At 34.8% G+C, this 22,003-nt stretch overlaps 1 long non-coding RNA gene across 1 annotated transcript in view; it reads left to right on the top strand.

The window, feature by feature from the left end:
• LOC136849147 (uncharacterized) overlaps positions 1 to 22,003 on the top strand; it is a 170,512-nt gene that overhangs the window by 110,837 nt on the left and 37,672 nt on the right. The gene's annotated exons all lie outside the window — the stretch shown is intronic.

The raw sequence follows: 22,003 nt of genomic DNA, 5'->3' as shown, positions 1-22,003 counted from the left end.
ACCAACATTCTTTGGAAGCTTGAATTTCAGTTCAGTGCCCCCTGTGTGCTTGTTCCATGTGAATAGGTTACATCTACTGAAATAGTAATGATTATATATATATATATATATATATATATATATATATATATATATATATATATATATATATATATATATATATATATATATATACAGATATATATCTGTGTATGTGTGTTTGTACATATTCATTTATACATATACGTACATGCATACATACATATATATATATATGTGTGTGTGTGTGTATATTGCCTATATATGTGTATATTTATATATACGCAATATAGTTACAGTATATAAATATCTATGTATCCAATACAGCACGAAGGGACGCGTGCTTGAGAATATCACTAAGTCCATGTTGGAAGGTGAGGAAAACCGGGACTTTGAACAAGTACTTTTGTAGTTTATTCTACATTTTCAAGTTCACACTGAATACAAAAGAAGCTGACAGAGTTTTATATACAAAAACAGAAGGTGGGGGCTGGGTTACAGTTTGTTAATCTGGGCAGCATGTTCTTTAAACAAAAAAGACAGGGACAAAGGATCATGGGATAATCCAGGGTGGCGATTAACATTCCTGGTGGAAGTAGCTTCAATGAAGACAGTCTCTAGCAGATTTCTTTTCCGATGGTCGTTGACCTTGTAGATAACCGTTGACTTATCCCAGTTCATCCCATGGCCTGTCTTAAGCCATTATTTGATAAGCCTCTTGAAATGGCATATTTGTGTTGGGAGCTTCTTACTTTTAGTCCTTTTGATGTTTGACCAATATACATCTTATTACATCCTTTACAAGGAATACTGTGTACAATATTTTTTGAATTGGATGGGCTATTCTTAATTAGTTTATTTCTCAAAATATTATTATATTTAAATACTAGGTTAATAGCAATAGTTTTTAGAATGGGCACTGCGAGAATGAAATTAGGATGAAATAGTAAACAGAGAATATTCTTAAGTTCGTTGTTAACACTGGACAAAAGAATTGCAAAGCTTTGTCAAGAGAAACTCAGTCATGAGAACTAACTTAACTATTGACAAAATATCGTCTTATCATTATTTTCAGCTGCCTACATCACCAGATATGAGTTTATTTTAACTTTGCAATGGAACCTGGTTAAAAAAAACGCGTATACGCAATCAGTCACCAAACAGTAAAAAAAGGCCAGAGAGGGAAATAGGGGCATGAGCTAAAGCTCCCTTGTGTTTTCACTGATGCTCCTTGACATATGAAGTAATGCCTTCTGAAGTATGCAAAATCATGCAACTGAACTGTTAAGTTTCAAACTTACCGGCCAAATTATTTCTATTGGGGCCAGCTAAATCATCGGAGGAAGAAGCTTCGCTATTTTTTAAGCTTTTATTTAGCTTGCATTTTTGTCTGTTTATTAGTTTGTTTGTCTGGATCAAATCTTGTAACTCAATTCTCGACCTGTTCCCTTTGTTTGATGGACTAGAAATTTTGCGTGGTTACTCAGTCCCAGTGACAGTGCAACCTTACATGATCAGTAGGTCAGCAGTTACTTCTAGTGACCCTACAGTGACCTTTCTCAGTATATCAGGATTTGTATGAAGCGAATAACTCTACGGATTTTCATACCTTATTTGACTCGGTAGGATAATTTAATAGCTCTAAGGATTTTTCAAACCTTCTTTGGCTCGACAGGATGTAATAGAATATTGCGTTAAGTTTCGTTAGCTACAATCATAAATCAGTTACAATTTTTGTCAAGACTAAAAAGTATAAAATAAAAAAATATATATTTCTTAAAACATGCTTTTATTAAAATGTACTAGAAAGTAAAGAATAATTTTTTGAGACACCAGGATTTTCTTAAAATTAATCATCACTATAAAAATAAAAGCGTGGGCGACAAACATGGAAGGAGATGCTTAATGAAAAAAATACTTGTAGCATTTCCTTCCATGTTTGTCGCCCGCGCTGTTATTTTTATATTCATGATTAATTCTAAGAAAGCCGTGATGCGTCTTAAAAGATTATTGTTTACTTTTTAATCCATTTTAATAAAAGCGTGTTTAAAAAAATTGTATATATTTTTTTATATATATTCTCTCTTGTGCCAGATGAAATGTCTGTGCGACCAGAGGGTAGATCATAAAAAAATATGACGCAACTTATCTTGTTTCATGGAACGACAGGAAATAGTGGAAAAAAGAGTGATATTCTTTTGTGACAATAAAACAGTATTGGCAACAAGTGGTCGCAAACAAATCCTGCAGAGAACTGGATACGGCGGCCACGAAAGGAAAACGCCCGCTAAGTGGCCGATTTTATCCGAAAAGGTTTTACTATGGGCCCGACTTTTTTTTTTTTTTTTTTCACTGGGGAATGTTGGACGACTAGATTTAGATCAATCTCTGCTTGCCCATAAAAATGCGAAAACAAACTACAAGTTAATGTGATTGTGGAACACTGATTGGATGTCATAAAGAGTTACAAAAATGTTTTAGTGAAAGATGTTCAAAGTATAGCCTAATACTACAGGATACTAAGGCGTAGGGCACCCCCACTGGCATTCTGGAAAGGGTTACGATAAATATGGACATATACCCATCTCTTTGTGTCTAAAGAAATTTCTTTTTCATGTACAGCAGTAATTTCGTGTGCATAAAGCATGACAAACAATATAGATAATAATAAAGAACTGGAGTTTTTACACGTTCATGACATCCATACATAGTCAGTTATAATGTTTAACGTAAAGAACAGATAAGTCGGCAACGGAACTGAAAAATACTGTATTTTCCAACGGCCAGGTATGTTATCCGAACGGTCTCGCACAGATTCTTCGCAGAGAGATACGTAAATTTCATTCAGTTGGCACAGTACTGCAATTTGATTTACTGCAGCCTGAGATGGATAACTAGACAACAAGACTTATTAGTAAATGTAGAATAAAAATTATTGGTGGCAGTAACCCTAGTGTATTCAGATTCTGTTTTGGTTAATATTTAGGCCTTATAACTAAATGAAATTTCGATTTATCCAATAAAACTGAACTTGCTTGGTATTGTGACTTGTGATTCATCACCCTGATGGAATATAGTTGACCAACTGTGAGAGACACGTGAATAAGCAACTTGATTTTTAAAAAATAGTTTACAAATCTGTGCTAAAAATAAAAGATGATTCCGAAAACTGTTAAATGACGATCATTTCATTTTTGGTTAATTAGACTGCCGTTAAACTGGTAGCTCCTTCATGAGAAATGTTTATTTATTTTCTCGCATTGATATTCAAAATATCTACTGAAGTAGAATAAGGAAGGACACTTATAAAAATGCGTATGAGATTACTACACGCCAGACTGTTCAAAAAGACATTTTATTTAATAATGTTTAAACAGAATATTTTACAAACCTTGCAGTCTGTGTTTAATGGACACTATTCTGCTAATATTCTTCGTACAAGTAGATATCTTTTGTAGGCCTGTAACTAGTAACTAAACTTTATCGGGGAACTAAGAACACGATCATAAAACAGCTTTCTTCAAAATCACTTAAGGATGCACAGGTAGTTTTTATCTAAAAATTCTGACTGTACACAGGAAGGGATAACATCTCGTAACTGTTACTCTTACGCCTTTATGTGGTTAATTTAGATGACTGGTCTTTTGATCTTGAACAACAAATGGTTCAATGTCTCAGATTTTCCTTTGAATTGAAAACGCCTGGATTTTCAACGCTTTTGAATTGCAATAATTTCTCCAGAGGGCATTGACGTGCGAGCATCTTCAACCCGAAATCTCGCGTGGCACTTCGATATATCGTTTCGTATTTGAATATCTCTCAAATAAGTTTGCAAAACTATCGGGGACTCTGCCAAATTAAAGAACAAACGGTATTGTACCATTCCTTCTTCTTGAATTACTTTATGCTTGCATTCTCGTAGCCATACCCCGGTCTCTCTCTCTCTCTCTCTCTCTCTCTCTCTCTCTCTCTCTCTCTCTCTCTCTCTCTCTCTTAGGCGCACACACACACACACACACACGCACACTTTTAAACCTGCATTTGCGGCATGATTATATTTCTCTCACAACGGCTTGTGGGAGTTTTGTTGTTTTCAGCTGCAGCGATACTGGTGTTTATCTCTACGAAAGCTTAGACCGTTCGAGATTTATTTGTTTATTCCTTTCTCGAGTTCAGCCGGAAGGAATTTTCGTGGAATCGCATCCGCAGGCTCTTTTTTGACTCGGAGACGCCGTTGAAAGAATCAGATCAATACGATTCGTTTAATCAACATTCGGCGAAGGAAAGAGCGAGAACACCAAAGCAATATAACTGTCCGGCAAAAGGAGTGTATATGTGTTGGATGTCTGTGAGGAGGTATTAGAGAGAGTAGGCGTTGAGAGAGAACTTTTGGCTTCAGTGAGAGACTGAGAGGTAGACAAACGCGGTTTGTGGGTCACATAGTGAGAAGACAAGAACTAGAACATCTCTCTCTCTCACTGGTAAAATCAATGGAAGGAGGCCGAGAGGAAGACCTAGACAAAAATAGATGGTTGGATTGGTGAGAATGACTGGACGAAGAATGTCTGCAGCTCAGTTGCTGCAGAGAGCTGGAAATAGAGAGGAGTGGCGAGCCATGCTTGCCGACGTCCTTGGGGATATGGCACCTGGATGATGATGATGGTCTGTGAGAAGAAAGAGGATGTGAGTTACAGAACAGGTGAAGTTAGGAAGGCAGCAGAATTTCTGCAAAAGGTTGGAAGATGGGAGGCTGTTTCTGTGGAGTTTGTAGGTGGCATATATGAAAGGGTTGTTTAACCGACTCTTAATAAAACAAAATACGCTTGTTGAATACGAGTGAAGGAAGAGAAATAATTTAGATCCTTAGATGATTTCTTTGTATTTTTGAAGTAAGAGGATTGATATGAGGATGATGAAATTGAAAAAAGCTCTCTCTCTCTCTCTCTCTCTCTCTCTCTCTCTCTCTCTCTCTCTCTCTCTCAGTAGGCTGATAGTATTACTCGTTGCTGGGCAATTTCTCTTTCGGCATATCAGCTCTCTCTCTCTCTCTCTCTCTCTCTCTCTCTCTCTCTCTCTCTCTCTCTCTCTCTCTCTCTCTCTCTCTCTCTCTCTCTCAGTAGGCTGATAGTATTACTCGTCGCTGGGAAATTTCTCTTTCGGTATATCAGCTCTCTCTCTCTCTCTCTCTCTCTCTCTCTCTCTCTCTCTCTCTCTCTCTCTCTCTCTCTCTCAGTAGGCTGATAGTATTACTCGTCGCTGAGGCAATTTCTCTTTCGGCATATCAGCTCTCTCTCTCTCTCTCTCTCTCTCTCTCAGTCTCTCTCTCTCTCTCTCTCTCTCTCTCTCTCTCTCTCTCTCTCTCTCTCTCTCTCTCAGTAGGGTGATAGTATTACTCGTTGCTCTCATATCATCTCTCTCTCTCTCTCTCTCTCTCTCTCTCTCTCTCTCTCTCTCTCTCTCAGTAGGCTGACAGTATTGCTCGTTACTGGGCAATTTCTCTTTCGGCATATCAGCTCTCTCTCTCTCTCTCTCTCTCTCTCTCTCTCTCTCTCTCTCTCTCTCTCTCTCTCTCTCTCTCTCTCTCTCTCAGTAGGCTGATAGTGTTACCAGGGCAATTTCTCTTTCGGCATATCATCAGCTCTCTCTCTCTCTCTCTCTCTCTCTCTCTCTCTCTCTCTCTCTCGCTCTCTCTCTCTCTCTACCTACCTAAAAATGTTACAAATCCAAAAAAAATGTAGTTCGGAAATGATGAATACGATAATAGTATTAAAAGTTATTAACCAGCTTTCATTCTGTGGCTCATGGCTCCACTTTATCCCGATGAAGGAATTATGCAAATTCGCGAAGTCCCTCATTTTCGCTTTCCTTTCCTTCTCTTCCATCCAAAAAGTCTTGGCAACTTTTAGCCCAATAAATTTTCACTCGATTTGTGAGAATCGCTGGAAGGCTTCGCTTGAGAAATACATTTTTGGGAATTCCGGCCTGGAATTTATTGCGCGACTATGAATTTTGCACATTCAGAAGGAAAGTCATGGAGTACTTCACACGATAAATATTTTATGTCAAAATATGGCCTTTTTTCTTCCCTTCCGTGCTAGGTCGCTCTGGCTCTTAGAAAAATATAGCTAGCATTAGTTTTACGCGTAGTTCTGATGGTATAAACCCTGTGTTCGTATTTTGTTCATGCCATGTTGTATGTTTTTTTCTGTCACTGCTTTACAAAACCTCTACAAGTTTTCTAAAAAAAAAAAAAGTATAAAAAATAAAAGAATTGGATTTCAAGTTATTTTAAATGAATTTTTTAAAAGATGTATTCGAAATGCATTTTTAAACCTTAACCACATCTAGAGACCATTTTAAACAAACTTCTAGAAGGAACTGAAAAACCTTCTTATGGCAAAGAAATTCCCTTTTATTTAGATTTCAGTTATTGTTGAAATTTCTAAGTATTTACATCAACGTATTTCGGTTTCTTTTTCGAACTGCCACGTTTCCAGTATGCATGCACTAATACAGTTCAAAGCCATAATGCTATTAACTCCCTCAGTTATTGATAATTCCTAAAACTACAAACCAGTTTAATTTATTTTCATAATTTCAAGGATCATTGATACATTTCATGTTGTACATTTTATATCCTTAAAGTGGGAACACATTTGAAATTCGTAAACACATTAACATCTTCAAGATATAAAAGAAAATTTTTCCAAAGACATATTATGTCTTTGATGGAGGCTCTCTCAGAATTATGTTGCTTTTTTGTTACTCTATATTTAGGACCATTGGCAGAAAAATTCAGAAAAGTTATCAAACAGCAAGTAGTTTTTTTTTTATGTTTTCGGACCAGGGAGGCAATATTTTATTTGATATAAGCAGAAATTCTTAGCTATCTTTTCCTTTTCCAGAACACTTTATGAGGTTACATAACTGTGCAATAGACAGTGCATTATTGTAAGAAAGATGTCCATTATTTTCTCTAAATTTTTAATTGGCAGCATTAGGAATACCTTGTAACTATGATAAAAAAACATGACATCTGATAAAAATTATATTTTTGTTTTGTAACAGGCGATGATATTAGAAACATTTAGAATGAAATTGGAAAACATTTGACTTTCTTGCTTGCCATGTATAAACAAAACCAAAATAGATTCTTGTGAGGAAACCTTTAGTATATGTCGTCGGAATCAATTTGTGGTTGATTTCTTGAAAGACGGCGACCACTGTTCCATCCGTAGGTATCAGTTCTAAAAACCACTGAATGTCATCACTTCGTTATCGAATGTGGGTCAGCTGCCTTCCAGGTCAGGCTCATCATTTTAGCAAATTTTAGAGCAAAGCTTTTATCTACTTCCGTTCCAGTTGCATGGTACAATTATTATCCATTAGTGGGAGACCCTGAAATTCCAAAATAAAAATCTCATGTTTCTGTTGCAGAATTTGGTTTAGCAACGGTAATATAACGATTGGGTTATCATTCTTTTGCTCACGCAAATGAGTAGGAATTTGGTTATGCGAACAGGAATTTAGTTATTGTGGGTTTTTTAAAAGTCTCTTCCTTTCGAATTTTGCATACGGTAAGATTACCATATCGTTAACAAATATATATTTTAGTCCTCTGATGATAAGGTTTAAAGAACTAATCTAGTTCATATTTATGATTACGGCGATCTTGACACTTTCTTTCATAAATAATACGTCTGTATTGCTTATAAAAGTAACACAGACGTTACTGTAGATTGGTTTTCCTCCAAAAAATAAACACAGAAGACATGAATTGCGCTCTATTCACATGATAATCGCAACAGACAAATAACAGGAATCAATAACCAAATCACTATTCTTATACTATAATGTGGATTTACCGTTTCCATCCAAGACCGGGGTCGTTAAGCCATTTGAGCTGGTCGCCAAAATTTTGTGAATTATTATTATCACTATTATTGTTATTCTGTCAGATATATATATATATATATATATATATATATATATATATATATATATATATATGTGTGTGTGTGTGTGTGTGTGTGTGTGTGTGTGTGTGTGTGTGTGTACCAGATTAATTATCCTATCATCTTAACTTCCTATCCCGCTAGCCTAAGCCAATTTCATTCTTCCAGCTCAAAAACATTACTGTCATTGTATGGGTACAAATATATTTAAGAATAAATCTATACAGATTCGCGAAAGCGCTTCGTATAGATTTATTTTTGAAATATATTTGCACCCTCACATAACTGGATTTTTCTTCATTTCAAGACTTATGCTACTATAAGAATATTTTAATGACTGTCATTTTCAGTTATGTTTCAGTTTCTGGACGAAGGAAACGAGAAATGCGATCAGTTTTTTCACTAATGATGTTTTCTGTGATAGTAGTTTCTGGATAGTCCTTGCAGTTACAAAAACGCTTGTTTATGCTAAAATTTGAAAAGTGTGTTGGAAAGCACGGCTTAATTTTACGTAGCAAACATTTCAAGTGAACATTGAACAGAGTAAAAAAGGTCCTATGGTCAAATACATGAAAGGTTCTTTTGATTCTTATCACATGGCTCAACAAAGTATTGAATAGTGATAATCTTTGATTATACGATACATCAAAGATTATAGCTATTAAAAGCTTTGTCGAGCCATGTGAAAAGAATCGAGAGAATCTTTCATGTATTGGGCCATAGGGTTTTTAATACTCTGTTCACTAGTCAGCTTTTAATTGGATGCGTTAATTATTTCAGCACGTGATGTCTTCCCTTTTGAAATGTATAGTAACAAAAACTGAGCCGTGTTTTCCAACATACGTTTCAAATGTTAGCTTAAACATCGGTTTTTTTTGTAATTACAAGGGTGATATATATATATATATATATATATATATATATATATATATATATATATATATATATATATATATATATATATATATGGGTGTGTGTGTGTGTATATATATATATATATATATATATATATATATATATATATATATATATATATATATATATATATACACATTTATATGTACATTTATATGTATGTATGTATGTATGTATGTATGTATGTATGTATGTATGTATATATATATACACAGTATATTACACACGTATATATATAGTATACATATATGTGTGCCTGTCTGTCGGTCTGTCTCCATACATATAGGTATGTAAAGGAACAGAAAATCCTCGTAAATACACAAGAGATTGCTTTTTGGGGGATAAATATACCCGGAAGTCAAGAAATATGAGACCATTAGTTGACAGCAAATCCTCTAAGATTTGAGATATTAACCATCTCCAAATTGGTCTCCTTCAAGATATTTTACTCATACGGTTTCCAATCAACCTGACGAATCACCAAGTCTTGAAAACCAAATTTTTCATTTATCCTAGTTTATAATTTGAATGATGTCTTTAGAATGTTTAGAAATGGTAGAACTCTGACGTCCATGGTTTTACTAAAAGTTCGTGTTCGATGTTTCTGTAGCAGAAACCTTTTCTGTGAAACCCGTACAAGTTCTGTGTCAAACTCTGCGGGGAATAATATGTACACCAACGTCTGTTAGTTTCTAATAAATATTTGTAAGCTAAAGAATTTCCTCACGATATTAATTTAGTCATCTTCTTTATTCGATCCTCATATAAGATTTGAATTTCGTAAATTGGTTTTGTTAACCCTTTTTTTTCCATCACAATTATTCTAAACTCTGGGATAGAAATTTATTCCAGCAGGTTGTGGTCATTCCCCAAAGGTTTATCAATATCTAGTGTAAAACTATTCGTGAACAGTAACTTCCCGTCTGTAGTGAGCAGTTGACCAACAAAAAAGCTATTTAGTTTTTGTAGCGAAGTAATAAGGATCCTGCACTATCCACAGAGAATTTATTAATAAAATCCAGGTTTATTAAGAATAGAATAGAACCTGTTTATTTGTTTTTTTTATATAAATTATAACTCAAGTTTTCAGTTATTTAATTTCTTGTAAAAGTAACAACTCAGAATTTAAAATGTTTCTCATTCGCTCTTTAGAATTGTATTTGTCGTGAAAAAGCAACATATTAGTACTGTGAAGTTAAATATTTCTTTTTATCAGTGCAAAAATTGGCCAACTGCGTAAATTCATTTTGGTCTGACTAAGCATTTCCCTTCTAGATGGAAAACTAGGCTTTGTTTTGTACAACTCTACGAAAAAAAACTAACGTTTTCACTGATAATTGGTTTGATCAAGTATTACCCCTCTAGTTGGAAAACTTGAGGCTTTGTTTTATGTAATTCGATGAAAAATCAACTCACGTTTGTCACTGATATTATGCTCATATTCCAACAGTGACTTTGGTCAAAATTTCAAATTCAAATTTCATTCACAGCGCCATATATATATATTTGATATGTTGGAAGGCTACAGCCGTCACGATGTTCAGCCTCGGATGAAATTAGCATCGGGATATTTCAGGAATGCAAACAAGTCTATCACAGACAGGCCGCCGCCGTGAGATAGCTTTACCTTTGAGCTTCCGGAGGGAAAATCATTACCTGGGGATTGTGAGCTGTTAGCTTTGGGTAACGATTCCCGTCTCGTTCAGTGCGATTCACTCACGACGAAATAACATTCGGATCTCTTGATGAATGGGATTAAATTCTCATGCAATTACAAGTCTCTCTCTCTCTCTCTCTCTCTCTCTCTCTCTCTCTCTCTCTCTCTCTTAAAACTAAATCTCGATCGAGGGCTCACTCTCGTGTCATGCATTGCATATAGGCGGGATGGAGAAGGTTTCCATATGTTTTGGGTTTGGGAATTGTGTTTTATAGTTTTCCATTCTTATGTTTGCCCTTTCTTTGATAATTAACTATTTTTGAGCTGACATCACACTTTATTTCAGCCCCCTCTCTCTCTCTCTCTCTCTCTCTCTCTCTCTCTCTCTCTCTCTCTCTCTCTCTCTCTCTCTCATACAATGACTGTTCCCTCGTTGAACTTGAGGTAATCAAACATCAAACAAATTTCTTGCTTATTTTCTGCAGTGTTTTATCTCATTACCTTATTGTTCACTGTCTGTCCTTTTCTTTCCTCCTTCCATCTTTTGTTCCTTGCAGCTCATTACCACCCAGGAGTTTTCGTTCCTAATGAATAAACATTTCCATTGTCGCTGTAGACGATTTTACTTATTTACTTATAAAAGAAAAATATTTTTATTCATTCACTTATAAAAGTCAGTCTGTAGTGCTTGAAATATTGAGGGTGTCTTTATAATAAACATTAACATCGCTCGCATAGTCTCTTAAGAAACAAGATTACTTGTTAAACCTTATTGTCATGTATGATACGGTTCTAGAAATGTTAATATTCCATATTATTTTCCTTTCAATGCACTTTTATTAGAACATTTTTTCAGTTCACACGCACATAGCCTTAATGCAATAGTATTTAGGACATACCCGTGAGTTTAGTGATTGTCATAATACAATGATATTAAATCATACTCTCATGAATTCCTGGTTACAACTCTGTCTACCATAGCGCAACACATCTTTGAGGTTTGCGGCCTCCAATTAGTCAGTTCACGAACTGCTGCTGCCAGCCTTCACTCATTTCAAACATTTGGCAGATTTGTAAGCAAAGATGCATTTTACAATGAAATAAGTAGATGGTTGATGATCATTCTCTTACCAGAAACTTTGCAGCTTCAGTTTTCAGTATGTGACAAATGCACTACACGTAGCGAAATGTATCCAGTGCCAAAAAACAAAGTTAAGTATACCTCAGTTTAACCAGACCACTGAGCTGATTAACAGCTCTCCTAGGGCTGGCCCTAATGATTATACTTATTTTACGTGGCTAAGAACCAGTTGGTTACCTAGCAACGGGACCTACAGCTTATTGTGGAATCCGAACCGCATTAAACCGAGAAATGAATTTCTATCACCAGAAATAAATTCCTCTAATTCTTCACTGGCCGGCCGGAGACTCGAACTCGGGCCTAGCAGAGTGCTAGCCGAGAACTCTACCGACTCGTCCGACGAGGAACTATCTAAGGCATCAGTTATTCCCACAACCACGGGCACCTAATGCAATGTTATTGCCATACATTTTTCATTGTTTAAAACTTGTTGCGTCCGTGTTCAACTGCCAGGTCTGAGAAGCTACAGCTTTAGTAAACATTCAAAAGGAAGGTGTTTTATCGTCGTATTTACTAATGCAACCGACTTTTGATGCTTTGTTACTAATTGTTAGGCTTTAGAAAAATTAAAAAAAAAGTTATTTTACAGTTAACACAACAATTAAGTGACTGGATATGTTTAAGCTTTATTTTCAAAATGCATTGCATCAGTCCATTTTTACGGATTTTACATGGTCAATGACTTAGTTTTTGCATGCTGCGGCAGAGTATGCTGTCGATCTTTGTAAATATTAGGATGATACTCAACACCCCATCATGCCTCGCATATATATATATATATATATATATATATATATATATATATATATATATATATATATATATATATATATATATATATATATACAGTATATATATACGAGGCATAGTGGGATTGTTGAATATCTTGGGATCCCAATATTTACAAAGATTAACAGTATACTATATGAAATTATATATATATATATATATATATATATATATATATATATATATATATATATATATATATATATATATATATGTGTATATACATATATACAGCCACAGTCCGGTGGTGGCATCAGCCACATCCCATAAAACTTAGCCGCGGCCCATGAAACGCAGCCACGGTCCTGTGGTGGCATGCGTTGCTTGTACCTATAGCGGTGTCAGATGTACAGTTATGGAATTTTAACCTTAAGTAAAATAAAAACTACTAAGACTAGAGGGCTGCAATTTGGTATGTTTGATGATTGGAAGGTGGATGGTCAACATACCAATTTGCAGCCCTCTTGCTTCAATAGTTTTTAATATCTGAGGGCGGACGAACAGTCGAAGCTGGCACAATAGTTTTCTTTTACAGAAAACTAAAAAGGTAAAGCACTCGGGAAGAGTCGAGTTAAGTAGACACCGTCTCTTTAATTAGGCCTTAGGAGCTAGTGCTAAATATACATAGACGGCAGAAAGAAGTTCATTAGTCAAGGACAAAAACACTGTGGGGTTCCTTTGAAGAGAAAATTAATGTAACACAATAACTTCGCTGCTGACGAAAGGTAATGAAGCCCTGATGACAGCTTGGGAACTGAAAGGTCGCCTCAAAAAGGTCGGGAGAGTGAGGCGGCAGAATGACGAGCCAGTCCTGAAAAGTCGGATGACGGAGGCGTCGGCACTGCGGAGTAAAGAGAATGGCGATAGCAGGCAGATGCGGCAAGATTCAAAGCAGGAACATTATTGATACGTAGGCCAAGGAGGTGATTTCAGAACAAAATAAAAATGAGTCGATTTCTGACTTTTCAAAGGCTCTGTCGAGAACTCTAGCCTTTGATACATGACAGAATTAATTAAGAGAGCCGGTAGTACAGGGTGGACAAACGAGCAAAGTGAAGACCTTTGGATAATATGAATTTAGATCCAATCAAAGCAGCGGAAATTAATGAAGTCACGGTGAAAGAAAGTCCATAAAGTCCTAGTTATTTCTGTTTGAAGTCAGGTAAAAACGTGGAATGTATTTGCTGAAAATAATCACTTTGATCCACTTGCTATAGATTCTGGCGTTACTTGACAAGCTTAGATACATAATTAATGAACATTATTTAATGACTTAGAAAATTATTCTGAGTGAAGTTGCTTAACCTGGATTTTTTTTTTTAGCGAAGTTTAGCTTTTATGGATACCCGACGTTTTTCCCCAATTTTCCAAGCAAAACTTTGCAAAAGGAAGGAAAACATTATGTTGCATAAAATGGAACCCTAGAGGCTATATTTGTATTCGTCCAGAATGAAGACATTATTGACAACTTTTCGTGACGTGTTGCATGATGGTAACTGCAAGGAAATGTGTAGCGAATTATATTTCATTTTGCGAGATAAAAGAAAAATAAAATTATGTTCCAGAACCTAATTTTCTAACGCAAGTCTCACCTCTTCATGAAAAGTTTCTCTTCCCTTCATAACATCCTCCCTACAGAGGGGTAGAAAGTTAAAAAAAAGAACGGATAGAGCTCTCTCTCTCTCTCTCTCTCTCTCTCTCTCTCTCTCTCTCTCTCTCTCTCTCTCTCTCTCTCTTCTCTGTTGTTTACCCTCGGCTTGTGTTTGTCTTCCGCGAGGTCTAGACCCGTCAGATTTATTTGTTTATTCCCTCTCTGACGATCGGTTTTCAAGAGAGTTTTCCCGGAAACACATCTGTAGTTTTCGCAGTTTTTTTTCAACAATGACGTTAAAAAAGTCAGACCAATAAGATTCGCGTAATCAAGATGTAGCAGATTAAAGGAGTGTGTAACTTTGTAATTCGTGTAATTATTTACCCTCTTCTTCGGTTGCGTTAGTTCACGGGAAGACAGCGTAATCCAGACTTCTATCAATACTTGCTGTTGAGAAATTACCGAGAAATATTGAACTGTTGGTACTGTTAATAATAATAATAATAATAATAATAATAATAATAATGATTATTATTATTATTATTATTATTATTATTATTATTATTATTATTATTATTATTTGATTACACCTTATGGCATTATTATCATTTTCTCTGATTTACGTGAAAGTTGCCAAATAGATGTTTTGACTTTGTCCTGTATTAAAAGATAGCAGGCCAAGATGGAGGGTAACATTTTATTAATCTTAGATTGTATTGAAATTTGATGAATATGTGCCTTGGGGTTGGTGAGTTTTTTGTAAAAAATATGGTTTACTTTGACTTACTCTTCAGGTGAAAGGTCAGTATCAAAGGTAAAAAAAGTTCATTTTTATCTAGTTTTGATGAAAGCTTCTTGGTAGGTGCCTTGGGTGTTAGTAATTATGTATAAAAAAATAATTTTATTTTTATTCATTTTTGAAAATTGCAGGCAAATATAAAAAAATTATCTTCCAATAATTCTATTCTTCTCTTATTTTAATGAAACGTATTGCAGATGTAGTGATTAATTTCCCAAAATATTATCTAAGCTGCTCTATCTTTCATGCCGCATATTAATTTGTAGTTCAGCATTTACTTATCTCAAATTGTTATTAAGGTTTTGTATCAACAACTGGCCCTTGGCACTTCCAATATATCCTCAACAGTTGCCTTACCAGTCATTTTCATTATATGTTAAACTCTGGTAACCTGATTGCGCTTTTATTGTTCATCCACTTTCTAAATGCTGACTGTATCTACACAAGATTGTGTTCTCTTTGAAAAGTATATCTCCTTTTACCGCGTATATGAAGGTGCATATCGTCATTAACTAGTTTACCTCCATTCAGTGTCAGTTATAATTACAAAGTTTTTTTTTTCCTCATTATGACTCTTGCTCAGTATCAAACGTTGTAATATTTAAATTTTCATGTTTTATATATATATATATATATATATATATATATATATATATATATATATATATATATATATACTATATATATATATATGTATGTATATATATATATATATATATATATATATATATATATATATATGTATATGTTATTTACATATATATAAATAATTGTGTGTAAAATATATAATCAAATAGATAAATAAATAAATATATGTAAATTATATATATATATGTGTGTGTGTTTGTGCGTGCGTAAGCTTACGTAGATATGAGGATGAACGTGGGCGTGCAGTTTGGTGAGTTAAATCAATTCAAGAAATCTCTACTTTCACTGAATTCATTCATTTGAGCATTAGCTTCAGTACTCGAAGCAGGACAATCCTTCCCTACCCACGCGACTCGGGGCAAAAGGACACACACACACACATAAGACTCGTGGACTTTAAATGAATTCAGCGACAGAGCTTTAAGCGCACCTTTACCAGTTATATAAAAAAGGTAAAGTAGAACAAACGCCCACGGGTAAAATATCCAAAGTAAATGAAACAATGGTGAAAATTATAACAAAAGGACACTTCCATTTACCTCTGGACAATAGGTTCGATGCACAAAACCCCTTTCTCGCTGCTTCTTTTGTTCCTGGTTTTCAAGTTTTATTTTTTTTTTCTTCTTCTTCTTTTTCTTCTTCGTACTTTTATTCCTGAAAAATTAATGCAGTACCGGTCATAGAGACCGTGCATGCTTAGTCGTAAAGGGTGTACTGTATACATACACACATACATATACATATATATATATATATATATGCATACATAGTCGTTAATACATATATATATATATATATATATATATATATATATATATATATATATATATATATATATAATATATATATATATATTTGCATACATAGTCGTTAAGAAGTAGTTCAGAATAAATACAAGTAATGATGCTTTACAGTAGCATTTTAGACTTTTTTTGAGCTTGCAAGCATCAACAAAATAACGGTGTCAGGAAAAGGGTTGATCGACTTCGACTCCTTAGTTGCAGAAAGGAATGAAAAGCCTCTGATACTGGAGTGTGTGAAAAGAGTCTGACGTCAAAAGCAACAGCAAGTGTGTCCAGTATCCGTTGCCATTGCACAATCACTGATGAGTGGAAGCACCGATTATAAAAGCTGACCAAAAGCTTCGTTCTCCTGGAGTTTAGTCTTATATTAACTAACTCCTCCAAACCCAGATCCATCCTAGATTTCTGTCGAGGTTAGTCCCAACTACCTTTCACCTTTGCACGAGCTAATAACTGCAGTTATAGTTGCGTAACTTTCATACCATTCAATATTATTTCCAGTTCACTGAAAATGTTGCTAGCAAAGACTGAAAGCAACAAAGATCCTTCAAATGTTTCTGTAATATTAATCTACGTTGGTCAAGGCTCAATAGAACAATACTATCAAGGGAAAAGTGGTGCTATTAGTCTGTTAAGAAAAGATGAATATAAGCGAATACAGACCTCTTATAACTTATTCTCTCCTATGTCTGGTGATAACGTAAAAATAAAAAATGTATCGGGAACTGAATAAAGCGTAAAATATATCAAAGAACAGAGACTACTTGCTGCACGTAGTGATCAGCTTATCGTTTTCCTAAACCTAGCGTATACAAATTCAAATCTAGCTGATATATTGAAATATTATCACTCGGTTAGACAATATCCTATATGTGTTATGTTCTCGTGTCAGTGATATATGAGAGATACGGTGTCAAAAGGTCTAGTACCAGTTCCTTATAAGGATAATACAAAAGTGGATTTTCGTCTTCAGAAATTATAGAAAGGGTTACAAATGGTGAATATTTATCTTGTCCAGTTTTTCACATTGCCTGATTCCTTATGTTAACATACTTTCACGTCACTTTCCCGACCTTCACTTTCCTTCCCATTTGGTAAATCATTACCATCTTTTAGATATACCTTCATTACATATTTCCCATTTTAACCTGACGATCCATTTTGCTAAAATCTTTCCGCTCTTTACCACAACATTCCTCACACCATAACAGTTTTCCCTCCTTGCTCGTGCACGACCTCGCCTTATTAGCATTTTCTCTCTATCATCACCGTTGCCATCCCTTCTCATTCACCGTCCTTTACATCCGTCATCCCACGATCCCCATCTTCCTCTGACCTTTCTAATCTCCTATTAGACCTATACCATCGTACATAAGCAGGTCTAGATCGCAAAGTGGGTCGGGGGGAGGGGGTTTAATATCTCGGAGAGGAATTCGAGAGGCATATCAGATATCAAAGTCAAGAAGTTAAATTGAAACTCGAAACCTCCTTTATAGATCCCTACAACCTTATATCTATGCTGTCATATACAGGAGCACAACCCATCAACTTTCAGAGCTGGAAGATTTAGGAATTCGATTTTATTTATTTATTTATTTATTTTTTTTTACAGCTCCTGATAAAACTTTGGAAATGTGTTTTATTTGTTTCTGAGTGCGGAAGAGAATAGGATATTAATCATAATTAATAAGTAATAATGTTATTGTTTATTGGTGTAGAAGAAATACATTTATTAAGGCGCAAAAATGAGTCTACCGTTGTAAATCATACCTATTTAATTTCAAGAATAGCGACCGCAACGTGAATCACCCACTTAACTAAGTAGAAAAGAGGTCTTTGCTGCAAAGATCTTCCTTCCTTCTTTACTTCTTGAACAAATTCCTTTCGGTTTTAAAAAGTAGGTCAAAAGTGTGTTTATGGTGAGTAACTGTAAGTAAAAAAGACTGAAAATTAATTGATAAGAAACCATGCCACATAGGTTCATGTCATATTACTATGACTACAGCATGATCATTTTTCCTATGTTTACATTATGTTTGCTGGTAAAGTATAAAAGGATAACATGACACTTATATAAGAGCCTGCATCATTTAAAAAAATCATAAAAAATCTTGTTTCACTGAACGACTGAAATATATTCACTGCCACAAAAGATTAATAACAGCCACTGGTTGACATGAGAAGAGAGAAAGAGATTAAAAGTGTTTTTGCGTAAATGATTTCACTACATAGGGAAGACTTTGCAGGACCTTAAATTTCTATCTTAATAACCTGAAATAGTGTAACTCCTCGCACTAAAATACAATTACCAACGTATTCGACCTGCGTTAGAAAAAAGGATTTCACTTCCTAATCAAAAGGCTCTTTAATGGACTGCTCATTTTGCATTAAGAATATCTTTAAAAAATGTTCTTCGCTTAATCGAAAGAACTAAACGAATCATTGTGGGACGGAGAATTGTTCGAAAACTTCAAAGCAGACGCCTTCCGAGATTTTACTATGGAAATGCAATTCAAGTGAGCTAAAACGCTTGAGTGTGGGAAGCTCTTTGTTATGCCATTATCAGTCCTGATATCGCAAGCGTCGTCTGTTTCTTAAAATGTATTCTTGAAGAAAAATAGGAAAATTGTAAAAGCATTTCGCGTCTCCGGTTGTATAGCTTAGAAAAGAATGCAGTGTAGGTTAGCCCATGAAAATTGCAAAGCTGGCTATCATATTACTAGCTGTATTTTTCATACATGCCTTCACTCAGTGTCTGTGTAAATATTACTTTCTTTTTTCTGCTTCCAACCAGATGTTAATTCACTTTCCTTCTGTGTTCGTTTTTACTCCCACCATCCTAACTATTTTCACGTGTGGAATCCTGATCATTCCCCCCGCCCCCTCTCTTCTGCATACACAAACGCATTTTTCTAATACATGCATCTTTTGGTCTTGTAATTTTTTCAGTTATATAGAATACATTGTGATTTCAATGTATGTTAAAAACTAAATTTATAAAATTTCCAAAATTTACTGTAGGTGTACATATATATAGTATATATATATATATATACACATATATATAAAGATAAAATCCATATATATAATATATATAAACACTGGAGTGCTGCGAGGCCTTTCGACTCTGTCGTCCTTTACTTTGAGTATGCTAAGTACAGAACGACAGAGTCGAAAGGCCTCAGCACTCCAGTGTTTCCTTTCCTTCGTGGATTTTATCTTTATTTATTTATTCATATTTTCTTGATTCAGTTTATATATATATATATATATATATATATATATATATATATATATATATATATATATATATATATATATATATATATATATATATATATATATATATATATATATATACCTACGATAAAATATGGTTGTAAGTTGATTCCTATGTATAATTATATGTACAGTATGTAATCATACACTGTAATTAACTTACACCCATTGGGGATTATAAATGATAAGTGCTTATCAGTTGTAATTCCCTGCAGGTATAAGTCACTCCGAAGGTATAGTGCTTTCTGTATTAATTGATGTTTGCGGCTTAATACTCGTGAATACAAAATTGTCATGAATAAATGTACATAATTATGTATATTAATGTATGTATATATATACTGTATATGTGTGTGTGTGCGCGCGCTCGTCTGTCTGTATTTGCGTGTCTGCATGTGTAAATTCTCTGTTCCTCGGAACCTGCTTTAATCTGTTATTCCTGTATTCACTTTAAACAGATTTTTTCTCCACTGTTTGGAAGGCAACTACTTCGATATTTATTAAGCATCTGTGATCGTTATTTTCACTGGTTTTCCCTTTCGATATCTTCGGGCATAAAAATAGTACTATCCTAGCAGTTGCAGTGTAAATATTCTTTTCCAAGAACTCAGTTTCCAGAGATTTACGATCAGCAATATGTTTATTTGCAGCTTTTATAATGTTTGGTAAACACAACCTATTTGGCATGTCAATAGTTGAGCTTTTTGTTACAGCAGATAACGTCATATAACATATACCGCTTTAACTCTGCAGACAGTTCATCAATTCTGCACCGCTGATCTTCCTTAGTTGTCGTGTTTACACACACAAACATCAGCTTCTACGATTCATTTCCTCGGAAGACAGCTGACCCAGCACTCCCTTCATACGCCTCAACTTTTTATACTATAAACTCTCCTGTTGTTTTTCTCGCTTCGCCTTTTCTATAGGATGGACTTTGTTTTGCATACTGCCAGCATCCGTGACACAAGTTACTAAACAAAAGAGATGCTTTCATTCTTTCATCATCCAGCTTACTATATTTTTCTTGCCTTTATAGCATTAGTCTTGCTCAGAGCCCCTTCTAACCTCTTCTCTTTCAGACACTCTTACCTCGTGCCCAGTCTTTGAAGTTTCGTTCACTACCTTCAGTCAGCACTGCCATCTGCAAAGGTCAACCAGCATTATACTTCATTCATGAATTTCTCCTTTTCAACAACTTTGCGTCTGCATCTGTCTATTCTCTGACCTCTTGCATCATTCCACAGTAGAGATTTTTAAAATTAAGTATCTGCTCAGATTTATACCAAAATTTTCAACATGCTCTAGTTTTTTCATTCACATTCTTTTTTACTTCATCTGTTATGTACCCTTTTGTCTTACACCTGTACTTCATGCAACTTCACTTTTCGCTCACATCATTCCACAGTAGAGGTTTTTTAAAATTAAGTATCTGCTCAGATTTATACCAAAATTTTCAACATACTCTACTTTTTTTCATTCACATTCTTTTTTACTTCATCCGTTATGTACCAATAAATGTTCATCCCTTTTGTCTTATACCTGTACTTCAAGCAACTTCACTTTTCGCTCACATCGTTCCACAGTAGAGATTTTTAAGATTAAGTATCTGCTCAGATTTATACCAAAATTTTCAACATGCTCTGCTTTTTTCATTCACATCCTTTTTGCCTTCATCTTTTATGTCCAATAAATAATCATCCCTTTTGTCTTACACCTGTACTTCAAGCAAATTCACTTTTCGCTCACTAACCCTCCTTGTTTCATAACGTACTGCTTCTTCTTCTTTTTCTTACAAACGTACACCTAAAGACAGTCCATGCCAGTCAGTAACCTCATCCTGGAATTTTGCATGTCCCTCATAAATTTCCGCGGTAGGGTCTTTAACCCTAGTCCTCTTTCATCTGTCTTCTCCATATATGTTAGTCTCACCTCTTAGCAAATTCACTAGGTTTAGTGAAATTTCTGGTCACATTTACAAATCTATCATCTTCAACTAAAAGTAATGCTAATTTCTACTCTTGTTTCAACTAGAGATTAATTAGACGCTCTTAGTAGTTCTTTTTTCCATCTTGACATTAGTTAATTTGCTTTTTCGTATACGTTTTACTCACATATAATCTAACAAAATCTTTTCATCACCATATCTTCTTTTCCATGTAGACTTATGAAATTTTATTCTTTTTATAACCCTGCATTTCCAAATGTCAGTCTCCCTTTTTTAAGCATTTTCACGACCTTATCGAATGCATTTCACGCTAAATCTTTCTGTCAACCAACTTTGCCTTTAAATCATCTTGTCCAACCACCCTTCCTAATTCTTCAAGCCCCACCTGGCACCGATTTAGACTCTCCCTGGAGCTTCCTCTTTCTCTCCTGAACTTTTCCATTTTTGGACTATATACATT

This window comes from Macrobrachium rosenbergii, chromosome 20 (assembly GCF_040412425.1).
Source record: "Macrobrachium rosenbergii isolate ZJJX-2024 chromosome 20, ASM4041242v1, whole genome shotgun sequence".
NCBI lineage: Eukaryota > Metazoa > Arthropoda > Malacostraca > Decapoda > Palaemonidae > Macrobrachium > Macrobrachium rosenbergii.
The sequence above is the reverse complement of the archived record's forward strand: the minus strand, read 5'-3'. Positions and strand labels throughout refer to the sequence as shown.